The sequence below is a fragment of the Heterodontus francisci genome, chromosome 24 (assembly GCF_036365525.1).
Source record: "Heterodontus francisci isolate sHetFra1 chromosome 24, sHetFra1.hap1, whole genome shotgun sequence".
Taxonomy (NCBI): domain Eukaryota; kingdom Metazoa; phylum Chordata; class Chondrichthyes; order Heterodontiformes; family Heterodontidae; genus Heterodontus; species Heterodontus francisci.
Window position 1 is genome coordinate 75,140,201 of NC_090394.1, and position 16,140 is coordinate 75,156,340.

The 16,140-nt window shown below is 58.3% G+C and overlaps 1 protein-coding gene across 1 annotated transcript in view; it reads right to left on the bottom strand.

Annotated features, from left to right (window-relative positions):
• Positions 1-16,134, bottom strand: part of LOC137383553 (uncharacterized protein C16orf52 homolog B) — an 84,758-nt gene extending 68,624 nt beyond the window's left edge. Inside the window, exon 1 of the mRNA XM_068056644.1 lies at positions 16,121-16,134. The gene's annotated coding sequence lies outside the window, so the exon portion shown is untranslated. The remainder of the gene's footprint in view (positions 1-16,120) is intronic.
• Between the last annotated feature and the right edge of the window lie 6 nt (positions 16,135-16,140).

Consider the following 16,140-nt stretch of genomic DNA (forward strand, 5'->3'; position numbering starts at 1 on the left):
TATGCATCCTATAAAGCATCGAACCCCCAACCTGGGGTATAAATTTCTGCTAAGATGTACTACAATACCAGAGAAAATTGGACCTCCTACTCATCTGGGTTCTAAAAGGCCATCCAAACCCATGATTTATGGAAACAGAAATGCAGTCGGTAATTAGCAATGCTAAACCAATGAGAAAGCACAAAGATGCATTTCTATCGTCCTATGTAATTAAAATCCTGAAATTAGTAAATGGAGTCATTCTCAAAAAGCAATGGTCACTGCAATTAAGTCCTGTAATTCTTCATATTCTATTTCAGTGCAGATGACAGAACAGTGTGGTATTCAATTATTGCTGTAGACATTTCAAAGTCAAAATATATAACCATCTGCGCAACTTTGCACAAACGCGAATGAATGAAAAGCTGTCCCACTACATTTTAGCAACGGAATAAATAATATTAGTCTTCCCCACATATTTCCAACAGGACCAGGGGTGAAATCCAGGGGTGGTTGGTTCCATGAACACATGCATCAAGTTTCCGCTGTTTAATTTTGTTCCTTAGAAGCATAAGAATCTAGTAGCACAGGTGGAGGCCATTCAGTTCATCATGCTTGTGTCAGCTCTTTTGAAAGAGTTTTCCGATTAGTCTCAATCTCCAGCGTTAGCATTTGTTTCAAATCTTTGGTCAAACTGAAATCCAAATTTTAAATTGGCTCATTTCCTTTTGTACTTGATTAAAACTTTACAAGAAGCAAAATATCTCAGTTCTGTCAGGTGGGTTTGATACTGTTTTTGGTTTTGATTGTTTTGGGGGAAGAGGGGATAGGGAAAGGAGTAAATTAGCCTCACATCACACCAAACAGCTGGGACAGTGAGGAGAACAGCATCTCAGAGTGGGCTCCTTTGTGTTCTTTCCATGTTAAAATGTTGTACCAGCACTTTCTAAGGAGATGACAGGTGGTGCTGAGCATATAGACATTTTAATCTGTCTGCTGCTTCATAAATGCCAATTTCAATCTCCTCTCAGGAAAGGTTAGGGGGGGGGGGGGGGGAGGAGATCAGTTTAACCCCAAAACTAGAAAGCCCAAGTACTTTAGTGTTTTGCTAAATATGTTAAATTTAGAACATACCCGGAATCGCTTAACTTTCATTCCCCAATACCAACTCAAAGTAGCCAACATCAACCAAGTCCTTCAAGATCATGGTACAGGCACAACAAAATAAAATCTGACCTCATCTCTATTCTGCACACACCATGGTTTGATAATCCAGAGGGCAAGCTAGGCTATACGTTCACTGCAACAAAAAAAGATCTTACTTATCCTTAAAGTTAAACCAAAATCTGCAGGAAACTGTGAATATAAAAAAGCAATTCCGAAGAAGGGTCACTGACCCGAAACGTTAACTCTGCTTCTCTTTCCACAGATACTGCCAGACCTGCTGAGTGATTCCAGCATTTCTTGTTTTTATTTCAGATTTCCAGCATCCGCAGTATTTTGCTTTTAATATAAAAAAGCAGTTCCGCCACTGGAATCAGTACACACACTGCCAAAATGGATTGCTTTAACCCATATCTCTGAATGTAGTACAAGTAAAAAAAAAACTTGCTTTTGGAAGTGGCCAACAAACAAGGGCATCTGTGCGTTCAGGGATTGAAAACCCCTTCCCAGCCAAAGGTACCTGCATGGGCAAAATAGCATGCATGCAAAGTTGTTTGAGGCTAATTTGGCTGCTAGTACATTATAAATGGGGTTGTTTCTACAGCACTGTTGCTGGGGGTTGACACTGAAAAAATCACTTTCTTGCATTATTCTAACACCTGCATGCACATACACTGCAAAAGCCCCAAGCTGTGCCATAGGACATGTAATCATCCACACGGCAGAATGGCCTACTTCTGTTCTTATGTTATCAGTATCATCCATCATGGAGAAGACCTGAAGAGAGGTCAGACATCTCACCAGTCAAGAAGGTCACCTTGTGCCACTCTCAAAACACATCCTAACAATCTGTTTCATCACTGTCGCATTTGCGAAGGTCTCAGGTCAAGTCTTTTCACTTACCCTGACATTGGGGCAAAGCAAGGTATAAAAGTCACGCAAGGGCAATGAGATATGAAAAAACAAACAAGTCTCTACACCTGCTATTCATTTCAGTATTAGCACAGCGTACAGCATTACTAGATTGCTGCATAAGTCTTTGGGGATTGAACAAGAAATATTAAAGATCTGATGCAAAGTACAGTCTGCACCTGTCACAATTGCACACTAGCACCTCTCCTGAACATAGCAGTGGACTGGTTTATGTAAACACATTAAGTAAATTACACAGGAGGGGACAGAGTAAAAGCAGGTTACAAAGAACAAACTGAAAACAGGTTCCACACAAAAAGATGGAGTGAAGAATCAGAACTAAAAACAAAACGGAAGGAAATGGGAAGAGACTCGCACTATTGGGTGGTAAAAATGATTTGCAAAATAATTGCATGGACATGGTACAAAACAAACACAAAAGGATTGAAGACGTCATTCAAAGTAAAGGCACACACAGGTTATTGTTATGGGCTAGATATATTTAAAAAATCAAGACCAGATCAAGTGCATAAACAGGAAGCAGCTGTTAAACCACTCAGACAAGATTATGGAAGTCAGCTCAATAAAACTGCACAATAAAAACTGCTCTTGGAAATTCTTTTACAATTTCCTATTATTTTAGGCTTTGTAAAACATTTGGTACATTTAGAGTTGTCAAGTCCAAAACAGGTCAGACAGCAATTTTTGTAGCCGAGCCACGATATTTTTCTTTGCTACTGATGAAAATTCATGTCATTTCAATTATTAATGTCTTTACATCATCATGAATGGCACAAGTAAAAAAAAAAGACTCTGAATGTGCTTATTATTTTAGTGATTACCGGGCACTTGAAAATCTAGATGTATTAAAATCTAGCTAGCTGCAGCATAGTTCAAATAATTTGTCTGGAGTAACATTCGTCATCAGAAATCAAATAGGGCTACTTACATAACACTGCGCTCAGAAAAGTATTGAACTATTTAGTAATTTGAGATACTTCAACATGAAACACTGTATAAATGCAAGCCATTATAAAACAATTTCTCCTCCTATAAAGTGACATCAACGCCAATATAGTTTGAAAATGTATGGAAGTGAAATTTGTGTAAAGTGCTTGGACATTCTCAAGTACTTCAGGTGACAGGGTGAGAAACTTTATTTCATTGAATTAAACAGCATCCATTTGGCCCATCGTCCAAAGATACCCTTGTACAGGAGTTTTTTAAATAAAAGCTTAGATGGCTCATTTCTCTTGCTCAATAACAGTTTTACGCATAGAAACAGACACAGGAAGAGGCTGTTCATCCCTTCAAGCCTGTTCCACCATTCAATCAGATCATGGCTGATCTGTACTTCAGCTCCATTTACCCACCTTTGCTTCATTACCCTTCATACTCTTGCTTATCAAAAATCTATTGAAATCAATCTTGAAAATTTCAAATTGACCCAACATCAACAGCCTTTTGGGGGGAAGAGTTCCAGATTTCCACTAACCTTTGTGTGAAAAAGTGCATGTGCATCGATCTTTGAAGGTGGCAGAACATACTGAGAGAGCGGTTAGTAAAGCATATGGGATCTTGGGTTTCATAAATAGAGGCATTGAGTACAAAAGCAAGGAAGTTATACTGAACCTTGATAAAGCTCTGATTAGGTCCCAACTGGAGTACTGCGTCCAGTTCTGGTCACCACATTTCAGAAAGGATGTGAGGGTCCTTGAGAGGGTGCAGAGGAGATTTGCCAGAAAGGTTCCAGGGATGGGGGATTTTAGTTACAAGGTTAGGTTGGAAAAGCTGGGTTTGTTCTCCTTAGAACAAAGGAGATTGAGGGGCGATTTAATAGAAGTGTGCAAGATTATGACAGGCTCAGATAAGTTAAACATGGAAAAACTGTTCCCATTAACGAATGGTACAAGCACTGGGGGACACAGATTGAAGGTTTTGGGCAAGAGATGCAGGGGGAATATGAGGAAGCACTTTTTTACGTAACGGGTGGCAATGACCTGGAACTCGCTGCCCACAAGGGTGGTGGAAGCGGAGATGATCAATGACTTCAAGAGGAAGTTGGATTGCTACCTGAGAGAAATAGGCTTGCAAGGCTATAGGGATTGAGCGGGACAGTGGGACTGACTGGAAAGCACTGTGGAGAGCCATCAATGGGCCAAATGGCCTCCTTCTGTGTTGTACATATGACTCCAATGTGCTCTAATTTTAATATGGACTCTTGTTTCCTCACTAGAGGAAATTGTTTCTTTTTATCAATACTATCAAATTCTTTTACCAATTAGATTACCCTTCAACCATCAAAACTCAAGGGAAGCCAAGTTTATGCAACCTGCCCGCTAAAGCTTTTTCACTCTAGCTTTGGCTGACATCATCTTCCCCTGCACCATCCAATATTCTACTTGAAAATAGAGTGCAGCAAGACACAGCAGGAGCCAAAGCACAGCAAAGAAATGGCAGCTGCACATCTTAGTTCAAAAAGCATTGCAGAGATGGTTGCCCAGAACACAATAATTCTTGCAGAAATTTAATTTCTTCTTGCCCTGCTCAAAAAAACTTGCACTGTGTTTCTTCTCACCATTTTACTAACAAACCCACAGAAAGATTAAAAGTGCACATGCATACACTGTGTGAATGTGTATCGCAATTACATGACCAATGACGGTGTCTGTTGCTCGTTCATTATTTACCACAGATGCAATTGGCCACATCTGGATTCCTAATTATCCACATGCGGCCAACGTACTGGACAACACGGGGATAAAATGGGATTAGAATAGTTTTAAAAATGAAATATTTCACCTTAAAATAGTTGACCTAAACGTGCTAACTGGCAACCTTGTACAACACGAAATGAAAGAAACAACAATTACAACAGAAAGGGGAGCAGATAAAACCTTGATCAACAAATAAAAGATCCACATAAGTAACAAACAATGCAGGTTGCAGAAGAGTGAAAATGAGGTGGCCCCAGATTGTACAAAAAGCACAATTTACCATTTATCTATGCATTATAGATCACCAATTATGAACTAAAAGCAAATCCATTAGCTACACTAAGCTGTCTTCTAACATTACAATTTGACAGATTGCTATGGTTACTGATTGCACCACATGGTGGTTCGCGCAGGTTAACAGCCAGAAACTGGACCACTAAAACATTTAATCAGCTAAAAACTCAAAACACATAAGCAACTTACATGAAAATTACTCGACCCACTCAAAGCCCCTCAATTACTCTGAAGATGCTCCACAGACAAGAACAGCACAAACAATGCCAACAGAAGACACTTACAGGTGGCAACCAACAGTGCAAAAACAAGATGAGAATATAAACATTTACATGGCATCTTTCACATCCCCAGGTTGTCCCCAAATGCTTTACAGGCAATTATTACTTGTGAAGTGCAGTCGCTGTTGTCTTGCAGACAAATGCAGCAAGATCCCACAAAACAGCAAAGGATAAATGTCCAAATTATTTTTTTGTGATAAATATTGACCAGGGCATCAGCAGACATCTGCTACTTTGCTTTGAATAGTGCCTTTGGATCTTTTACATCCACCTTAGCGGGCAGACAGAACATCGGCTTGACATCTCATCCAAAAGACGGCACCTCCAACAGTGCAGCATTCCCTTGGTACTGCACCGGGAGGGTCAGTCCAGATTACGTGCTCAAGTCTCAGGAGTGTGACTTGGACCCACAATCTTCTGATGCAAGAGTGTCAACAGTGAACCAAGGCTGACACACTACCACAAGAAATAAACACAATGAATCGGTACCAAGAGTTACTCGATATGTGCTGACCCAGCTTTTCCAAGTTTTAATCAAACCAAGCCAGGAGATGGGCAAATGCATTACTGAATGATCTTGACCCATACTTGTCCCAAAATCAGCAATGGGTTATAGATCAGCGGCCACCATCTGATCTAATTTATTGCTGACTTCAGTTGCTCAAAAAAAATGACTGTCAAAATTTCAGGAGACAGGAAACAAAACAAGCATTTCAAAACTAGCGAATTTTTGCAGTCACAAACACATATGCTGTCTTAAATATTTGCGATGCTACTCGGCAATTACCAAATGCTTTTAATAGATTTAGCAGTGTTGCAAACTCTGTACATTTAATAATCATAGCGTATATTTTATTATTAAACTGCTCCTGCTTTCCTTTCAAATTCCTGGACAAGGCAGCATTTAAAAAGTTCTACAAACAAGATGATTTGTTCTTAATATTAAAAAACTGAATTGCATCCATTTACCTAAGTGCATTCTAATTTAAAGAGTGCCAAGCCCTCATTTTAAAGCTCTTTTTACACAAAAGCAGTAATATTTCACAACACTTCAGTTTGAGTAGTAATGTGTAGGTATGACAAGATGGCCTTTAAAAGTGTAAACAAAGAAACACTTGGTGCTGCTGCGGGACATAAATGCACATCACACCTCTCTAAACCCAGAACAAATGCAGACTTTCCCCTCAACCTGAAACTAGGTCAGAAACGGTAACGGCTTTGGTCTGTCCTGACATGGAGCAGTGAAAACTTCCCCTCCAAAACATGCAAAGCTGCAGGATTTCCTGCTAGTGTCTCCAACACAACACTTGGGGGTAGAATTGCCTCAGAACTTCTAAAATTAATAGTGTGGAGGACAAAATGTTGCAAGTTGCATCACATGACAGGATAAACAATTTCACTTCGATTGACATAAAAGTTAAAAGTGGAAGTATAGGAGGCTGCTCTATCATTGTCAGAGGGGATGGTGCATTGCCTCGTCCACCGATATAATCACAGACTGAGAGAAATCGAGAGCAGAGGCAGAACTGGCGAGAAGAGGAAAGACAGGAGTTGGGAAGGGAGGAACTATGGGAAGAAGGAAAGAACAGGGATGAAGTTGGCGGGGGAGGGTTTGAGCAGAGAGAGCGGGAGAGGGGGGTTTGGGCAGAGAGAGAGCGGGAAGGGGGGTTGGGCAGAGAGAGAGCGGGATGGGGGTGAGGGCAGAGAGAGAGCGGGAGGGGGGTGAGGGCAGAGAGAGAGCGGGAGGGGGGTGAGGGCAGAGAGAGAGCGGGAGGGGGGTGAGGGCAGAGAGAGAGCGGGAGGGGGGTGAGGGCAGAGAGAGAGCGGGAGGGGGGTGAGGGCAGAGAGAGAGCGGGAGGGGGGTGAGGGCAGAGAGAGAGCGGGAGGGGGGTGAGGGCAGAGAGAGAGCGGGAGGGGGGTGAGGGCAGAGAGAGAGCGGGAGGGGGGTGAGGGCAGAGAGAGAGCGGGAGGGGGGTGAGGGCAGAGAGAGAGCGGGAGGGGGGTGAGGGCAGAGAGAGAGCGGGAGGGGGGTGAGGGCAGAGAGAGAGCGGGAGGGGGGTGAGGGCAGAGAGAGAGCGGGAGGGGGGTGAGGGCAGAGAGAGAGCGGGAGGGGGGTGAGGGCAGAGAGAGAGCGGGAGGGGGGTGAGGGCAGAGAGAGAGCGGGAGGGGGGTGAGGGCAGAGAGAGAGCGGGAGGGGGGTGAGGGCAGAGAGAGAGCGGGAGGGGGGTGAGGGCAGAGAGAGAGCGGGAGGGGGGTGAGGGCAGAGAGAGAGCGGGAGGGGGGTGAGGGCAGAGAGAGAGCGGGAGGGGGGTGAGGGCAGAGAGAGAGCGGGAGGGGGGTGAGGGCAGAGAGAGAGCGGGAGGGGGGTGAGGGCAGAGAGAGAGCGGGAGGGGGGTGAGGGCAGAGAGAGAGCGGGAGGGGGGGTGAGGGCAGAGAGAGAGCGGGAAGGGGGGTGAGGGCAGAGAGAGAGCGGGAGGGGGGGTGAGGGCAGAGAGAGAGCGGGAGGGGGGGTGAGGGCAGAGAGAGAGCGGGAGGGGGGGGTGAGGGCAGAGAGAGAGCGGGAGGGGGGGTGAGGGCAGAGAGAGAGCGGGAGGGGGGGTGAGGGCAGAGAGAGAGCGGGAGGGGGGGTGAGGGCAGAGAGAGAGCGGGAGGGGGGGGTGAGGGCAGAGAGAGAGCGGGAGGGGGGGGTGAGGGCAGAGAGAGAGCGGGAGGGGGGGTGAGGGCAGAGAGAGAGCGGGAGGGGGGGTGAGGGCAGAGAGAGAGCGGGAGGGGGGTGAGGGCAGAGAGAGAGCGGGAGGGGGGGTGAGGGCAGAGAGAGAGCGGGAGGGGGGGTGAGGGCAGAGAGAGAGCGGGAGGGGGGGTGAGGGCAGAGAGAGAGCGGGAGGGGGGGGTGAGGGCAGAGAGAGAGCGGGAGGGGGGGTGAGGGCAGAGAGAGAGCGGGAGGGGGGGTGAGGGCAGAGAGAGAGCGGGAGGGGGGGTGAGGGCAGAGAGAGAGCGGGAGGGGGGGCTGAGGGCAGAGAGAGAGCGGGAGGGGGGGCGAGGGCAGAGAGAGAGCGGGAGGGGGGGCGAGGGCAGAGAGAGAGCGGGAGGGGGGGCGAGGGCAGAGAGAGAGCGGGAGGGGGGGCGAGGGCAGAGAGAGAGCGGGAGGGGGGGCGAGGGCAGAGAGAGAGCGGGAGGGGGGGCGAGGGCAGAGAGAGAGCGGGAGGGGGGGCGAGGGCAGAGAGAGAGCGGGAGGGGGGGCGAGGGCAGAGAGAGAGCGGGAGGGGGGGCGAGGGCAGAGAGAGAGCGGGAGGGGGGGCGAGGGCAGAGAGAGAGCGGGAGGGGGGGCGAGGGCAGAGAGAGAGCGGGAGGGGGGGCGAGGGCAGAGAGAGAGCGGGAGGGGGGGGCGAGGGCAGAGAGAGAGCGGGAGGGGGGGCGAGGGCAGAGAGAGAGCGGGAGGGGGGGCGAGGGCAGAGAGAGAGCGGGAGGGGGGGCGAGGGCAGAGAGAGAGCGGGAGGGGGGGTGAGGGCAGAGAGAGAGCGGGAGGGGGGGTGAGGGCAGAGAGAGAGCGGGAGGGGGGGGTGAGGGCAGAGAGAGAGCGGGAGGGGGGGGTGAGGGCAGAGAGAGAGCGGGAGGGGGGGGTGAGGGCAGAGAGAGAGCGGGAGGGGGGGGTGAGGGCAAGAGAGAGAGCGGGAGGGGGGGTGAGGGCAGAGAGAGAGCGGGAGGGGGGGTGAGGGCAGAGAGAGAGCGGGAGGGGGGGTGAGGGCAGAGAGAGAGCGGGAGGGGGGGTGAGGGCAGAGAGAGAGCGGGAGGGGGGGTGAGGGCAGAGAGAGAGCGGGAGGGGGGGTGAGGGCAGAGAGAGAGCGGGAGGGGGGGTGAGGGCAGAGAGAGAGCGGGAGGGGGGGTGAGGGCAGAGAGAGAGCGGGAGGGGGGGGTGAGGGCAGAGAGAGAGCGGGAGGGGGGGTGAGGGCAGAGAGAGAGCGGGAGGGGGGGTGAGGGCAGAGAGAGAGCGGGAGGGGGGGTGAGGGCAGAGAGCGGAGAGAGAGAGCGGGAGGGGGGGTGAGGGCAGAGAGAGAGCGGGAGGGGGGGTGAGGGCAGAGAGAGAGCGGGAGGGGGGGGTGAGGGCAGAGAGAGAGCGGGAGGGGGGGTGAGGCGAGTGAGGGCAGAGAGAGAGCGGGAGGGGGGGTGAGGGCAGAGAGAGAGCGGGAGGGGGGGGGTGAGGCAGAGAGAGAGAGCGGGAGGGGGGGGTGAGGCAGAGAGAGAGCGGGAGGGGGGGTGAGGGCAGAGAGAGAGCGGGAGGGGGGGTGAGGGCAGAGAGAGAGCGGGAGGGGGGGTGAGGGCAGAGAGAGAGCGGGAGGGGGGGTGAGGGCAGAGAGAGAGCGGGAGGGGGGGTGAGGGCAGAGAGAGAGCGGGAGGGGGGGTGAGGGCAGAGAGAGAGCGGGAGGGGGGGTGAGGGCAGAGAGAGAGCGGGAGGGGGGGGTGAGGGCAGAGAGAGAGCGGGAGGGGGGGTGAGGGCAGAGAGAGAGCGGGAGGGGGGGTGAGGCAGAGAGAGAGCGGGAGGGGGGTGAGGGCAGAGAGAGAGCGGGAGGGGGGTGAGGGCAGAGAGAGAGCGGGAGGGGGGGTGAGGGCAGAGAGAGAGCGGGAGGGGGGGTGAGGGCAGAGAGAGAGCGGGAGGGGGGGTGAGGGCAGAGAGAGAGCGGGAGGGGGGGTGAGGGCAGAGAGAGAGCGGGAGGGGGGGGTGAGGGCAGAGAGAGAGCGGGAGGGGGGGGTGAGGGCAGAGAGAGAGCGGGAGGGGGGGTGAGGGCAGAGAGAGAGCGGGAGGGGGGGTGAGGGCAGAGAGAGAGCGGGAGGGGGGGTGAGGGCAGAGAGAGAGCGGGAGGGGGGGTGAGGGCAGAGAGAGAGCGGGAGGGGGGGTGAGGGCAGAGAGAGAGCGGGAGGGGGGGGTGAGGGCAGAGAGAGAGCGGGAGGGGGGGGTGAGGGCAGAGAGAGAGCGGGGAGGGGGGGTGAGGGCAGAGAGAGAGCGGGAGGGGGGGTGAGGGCAGAGAGAGAGCGGGAGGGGGGGTGAGGGCAGAGAGAGAGCGGGAGGGGGGGTGAGGGCAGAGAGAGCGCGGGAGGGGGGGGTGAGGGCAGAGAGAGAGCGGGAGGGGGGGTGAGGGCAGAGAGAGAGCGGGAGGGGGGGTGAGGGCAGAGAGAGAGCGGGGAGGGGGGGTGAGGGCAGAGAGAGAGCGGGGGGGGGGGGTGAGGGCAGAGAGAGAGCGGGAGGGGGGGTGAGGGCAGAGAGAGCGGGAGGGGGGGGTGAGGGCAGAGAGAGCGGGAGGGGGGGTGAGGGCAGAGAGAGCGGGAGGGGGGGTGAGGGCAGAGAGAGAGCGGGAGGGGGGGTGAGGGCAGAGAGAGAGCGGGAGGGGGGGTGAGGGCAGAGAGAGAGCGGGAGGGGGGGTGAGGGCAGAGAGAGAGCGGGAGGGGGGGTGAGGGCAGAGAGAGAGCGGGAGGGGGGGTGAGGGCAGAGAGAGCGCGGGAGGGGGGGTGAGGGCAGAGAGAGAGCGGGAGGGGGGGTGAGGGCAGAGAGAGAGCGGGAGGGGGGGTGAGGGCAGAGAGAGCGCGGGAGGAGGGGGGGGGGTGAGGGCAGAGAGAGAGCGGGAGGGGGGGTGAGGGCAGAGAGAGAGCGGGAGGGGGGGTGAGGGCAGAGAGGGGGAGCAGAGAGCGGGAGGGGGGGTGAGGGCAGAGAGAGAGCGGGGGGGGGGGGTCAGGGCAGAGAGAGAGCGGGGGGGGGGTGAGGGCAGAGAGAGAGCGGGGGGGGGTGAGGGCAGAGAGAGCGGGAGGGGGGGTGAGGGCAGAGAGAGCGGGAGGGGGGGTGAGGGCAGAGAGAGAGCGGGAGGGGGGGTGAGGGCAGAGAGAGAGCGGGAGGGGGGGTGAGGGCAGAGAGAGAGCGGGAGGGGGGGGTGAGGGCAGAGAGAGAGCGGGAGGGGGGGGTGAGGGCAGAGAGAGAGCGGGAGGGGGGGTGAGGGCAGAGAGAGCGCGGGAGGGGGGGTGAGGGCAGAGAGAGAGCGGGAGGGGGGGTGAGGGCAGAGAGAGAGCGGGAGGGGGGGTGAGGGCAGAGAGAGAGCGGGGGGGGGGTGAGGGCAGAGAGAGAGCGGGGGGGGGGGGGGGTGAGGGCAGAGAGAGAGCGGGGGGGGGGGTGAGGGCAGAGAGAGAGCGGGGGGTGTGAGGGCAGAGAGAGAGCGGGGGGGGGGGTGAGGGCAGTAGAGAGAGCGGGGGGGGGGTGAGGGCAGAGAGAGAGCGGGGGGGGGGGTGAGGGCAGAGAGAGAGCGGGGGGGGGGTTGAGGGCAGAGAGAGAGCGGGAGGGGAGGTGAGGGCAGAGAGAGAGCGGGGGGGGCGGGGTGACGGGGGAACGGAGGGAGCAGGGTGGACGGCGGGGGGCGGGGGGGGGATGGCGGCGGGGGGGGGGTGTTGAGGGGACAGCGGGGGGGGGGTGTTGAGGGGACAGTGGGGGGGGGGGTGTTGAGGGGACAGTGGGGGGGGGGGTGTTGAGGGGACAGTGGGGGGGGGGTGTTGAGGGGACAGTGGGGGGGGGGTGTTGAGGGGACAGTGGGGGGGGGGTGTTGAGGGGACAGTGGGGGAGGGTGTTGAGGGGACAGTGGGGGAGGGTGTTGAGGGGACAGTGGGGGAGGGTGTTGAGGGGACAGTGGGGGGGAGGGTGTTGAGGGGACAGTGGGGGGGAGGGTGTTGAGGGGACAGTGGGGGGGAGGGTGTTGAGGGGACAGTGGGGGGGAGGGTGTTGAGGGGACAGTGGGGGGGAGGGTGTTGAGGGGACAGTGGGGGGGAGGGTGTTGAGGGGACAGTGGGGGGGAGGGTGTTGAGGGGACAGTGGGGGGGAGGGTGTTGAGGGGACAGTGGGGGGGAGGGTGTTGAGGGGACAGTGGGGGGGAGGGTGTTGGGACAGTGGGGGAGGGTGTTGAGGGGGACAGTGGGGGGGAGGGTGTTGAGGGGACAGTGGGGGGGAGGGTGTTGAGGGGACAGTGGGGGGGAGGGTGTTGAGGGGACAGTGGGGGGGAGGGTGTTGAGGGGACAGTGGGGGGGAGGGTGTTGAGGGGACAGTGGGGGGGAGGGTGTTGAGGGGACAGTGGGGGGGAGGGTGTTGAGGGGACAGTGGGGGGGAGGGTGTTGAGGGGACAGTGGGGGGGAGGGTGTTGAGGGGACAGTGGGGGGGAGGGTGTTGAGGGGACAGTGGGGGGGAGGGTGTTGAGGGGACAGTGGGGGGGAGGGTGTTGAGGGGGACAGTGGGGGGGAGGGTGTTGAGGGGACAGTGGGGGGGAGGGTGTTGAGGGGACAGTGGGGGGGAGGGTGTTGAGGGGACAGTGGGGGGGAGGGTGTTGAGGGGACAGTGGGGGGGAGGGTGTTGAGGGGACAGTGGGGGGGAGGGTGTTGAGGGGACAGTGGGGGGGAGGGTGTTGAGGGGACAGTGGGGGGGAGGGTGTTGAGGGGACAGTGGGGGGGAGGGTGTTGAGGGGACAGTGGGGGGGAGGGTGTTGAGGGGACAGTGGGGGGGAGGGTGTTGAGGGGGACAGTGGGGGGGGAGGGTGTTGAGGGGACAGTGGGGGGGAGGGTGTTGAGGGGACAGTGGGGGGGAGGGTGTTGAGGGGACAGTGGGGGGGAGGGTGTTGAGGGGACAGTGGGGGGGAGGGTGTTGAGGGGACAGTGGGGGGAGGGTGTTGAGGGGACAGTGGGGGGGAGGGTGTTGAGGGGACAGTGGGGGGGAGGGTGTTGAGGGGACAGTGGGGGGGGAGGGTGTTGAGGGGACAGTGGGGGGGGAGGGTGTTGAGGGGACAGTGGGGGGAGGGTGTTGAGGGGACAGTGGGGGGAGGGTGTTGAGGGGACAGTGGGGGGGAGGGTGTTGAGGGGACAGTGGGGGGGAGGGTGTTGAGGGGACAGTGGGGGGGAGGGTGTTGAGGGGACATTGGGGGGGAGGGTGTTGAGGGGACATTGGGGGGGAGGGTGTTGAGGGGACAGTGGGGGGGAGGGTGTTGAGGGGACAGGGGGGAGGGTGTTGAGGGGACAGTGGGGAGGGTGTTGAGGGGACAGTGGGGAGGGTGTTGAGGGGACAGTGGGGGGGGGGTGTTGAGGGGACAGTGGGGGAGGGTGTTGAGGGGACAGTGGGGGGGGGGGTTTGAGGGGACAGTGGGGGGGGGGGTTTGAGGGGACAGTGGGGGAGGGTGTTGAGGGGACAGTGGGGAGGGTGTTGAGGGGACAGTGGGGGGGGGGGTTTGAGGGGACAGTGGGGGGGGTGTTGAGGGGGACAGTGGGGGAGGGTGTTGAGGGGACAGTGGGGGGGGGTTTGAGGGGACAGTGGGGGGGGGGTTTGAGGGGACAGTGGGGGGGGGGTTTGAGGGGACAGTGGGGGGGGGGGTTTGAGGGGACAGTGGGGGGGGGGTGTTGAGGGGACAGTGGGGGGGGGTGTTGAGGGGACAGTGGGGGGGGGTTTGAGGGGACAGTGGGGGGGGGTTTGAGGGGACAGTGGGGGGGGGTTGAGGGGACAGTGGGGGGGGGGTTTGAGGGGACAGTGGGGGGGGGTTTGAGGGGACAGTGGGGGGGGGGGTTTGAGGGGACAGTGGGGGGGGGTTTGAGGGGACAGTGGGGGGGGGGTTTGAGGGGACAGTGGGGGGGGGGTTTGAGGGGACAGTGGGGGGGGGTTTGAGGGGACAGTGGGGGGGGGTTTGAGGGGACAGTGGGGGGGGGTTGAGGGGACAGTGGGGGGGGGGTTTGAGGGGACAGTGGGGGGGGGTTTGAGGGGACAGTGGGGGGGGGTTTGAGGGGACAGTGGGGGGGGGTTTGAGGGGACAGTGGGGGGGGGGTTTGAGGGGACAGTGGGGGGGGGGTTTGAGGGGACAGTGGGGGGGGGGGTTTGAGGGGACAGTGGGGGGGGGGTTTGAGGGGACAGTGGGGGAGGGTGTTGAGGGGACAGTGGGGGGGGGGGTTGAGGGGACAGTGGGGGGGGGGGTTGAGGGGACAGTGGGGGGGGGGGTTGAGGGGACAGTGGGGGGGGGGGTTGAGGGGACAGTGGGGGGGGGGGTTGAGGGGACAGTGGGGGGGGGGGTTGAGGGGACAGTGGGGGGGGGTTGAGGGGACAGGGGGGGGGGGTTGAGGGGACAGTGGGGGGGGTTGAGGAGTGTTGGGACAGTGGGGGGGGTTGAGGGGACAGTGGGGGGGGGTTGAGGGGACAGTGGGGGGGGGGGGGTTGAGGGGACAGTGGGGGGGGGGGGTTGAGGGGACAGTGGGGGGGGGGGTTGAGGGGACAGTGGGGGGGGGGGTTGAGGGGACAGTGGGGGGGGGGGTTGAGGGGACAGTGGGGGGGGGGGGTTGAGGGGACAGTGGGGGGGGGGTTGAGGGGACAGTGGGGGGGGGGGTTGAGGGGACAGTGGGGGGGGGGGGGGTTTGAGGGGACAGTGGGGGGGGGGTGTTGAGGGGACAGTGGGGGGGGGTGTTGAGGGGACAGTGGGGGGGGGGTGTTGAGGGGACAGTGGGGGGGGGTGTTGAGGGGGACAGTGGGGGGGGGCGGGGGGGTTGAGGGGACAGTGGGGGGGAGGGTGTTGAGGGGACAGTGGGGGGGGGGGTGTTGAGGGGACAGTGGGGGGGGTGTTGAGGGGACAGTGGGGGGGAGGGTGTTGAGGGGACAGTGGGGGGGGAGGGTGTTGAGGGGACAGTGGGGGGGGGGTGTTGAGGGGACAGTGGGGGGGGGGGGTTGAGGGGACAGTGGGGGGGGGGTGTTGAGGGGACAGTGGGGGGGGGGTTGAGGGGACAGTGGGGGGGGGGGTTGAGGGGACAGTGGGGGGGGGGGTTGAGGGGACAGTGGGGGGGGGGGTTGAGGGGACAGTGGGGGGGGGGGTTGAGGGGACAGTGGGGGGGGGGTTGAGGGGACAGTGGGGGGGGGTTGAGGGGACAGTGGGGGGGGGGGTTGAGGGGACAGTGGGGGGGGGGGTTGAGGGGACAGTGGGGGGGGGGGTTGAGGGGACAGTGGGGGGGGGGTTGAGGGGACAGTGGGGGGGGGGTTGAGGGGACAGTGGGGGGGGGGGTTGAGGGGACAGTGGGGGGGGGGTCTTGAGGGGACAGTGGGGGGGGGGGTTTGAGGGGAAGTGGGGGGGGGGGTTGAGGGGACAGTGGGGGGGGGGTGGGGGGGGGGGTTGAGGGACAGTGGGGGGGGGGTTGAGGGGACAGTGGGGGGGGGGTTGAGGGGACAGTGGGGGGGGGGGTTGAGGGGACAGTGGGGGGGGGGGTTGAGGGGGACAGTGGGGGGGGGGGTTGAGGGGACAGTGGGGGCGGGGGGGTTGAGGGGACAGTGGGGGGGGGGGTTTGAGGGGACAGTGGGGGGGGGGGTTGAGGGGACAGTGGGGGGGGTGGGGTTTGAGGGGACAGTGGGGGGGGGGTTGAAGGGGACAGTGGGGGGGGGGGTTTGAGGGGACAGTGGGGGGCGGGGGTTGAGGGGACAGTGGGGGGGGGATGAGGGGACAGTGGGGGGGGGGGTTGAGGGGACAGTGGGGGGGGGGCGGTCTTGAGGGGACAGTGGGGGGGGGGGTTGAGGGGACAGAGGGGGGGGGGTTGAGGGGACAGTGGGGGGGGGGTGAGGGGGACCGTGGGGGGGGGGGTTGAGGGGACAGTGGGGGGGGGGTTTGAGGGGACAGTGGGGGGGGGGTTTGAGGGGACAGTGGGGGGGGGGTTTGAGGGGCAGTGGGGGGGGGGTTTGAGGGGACAGTGGGAGGGGGGGGGTTGAGGGGACAGTGAGGGGTCTCTGCGGGCACCGACCTGCGGACTCCCCGGTGTTA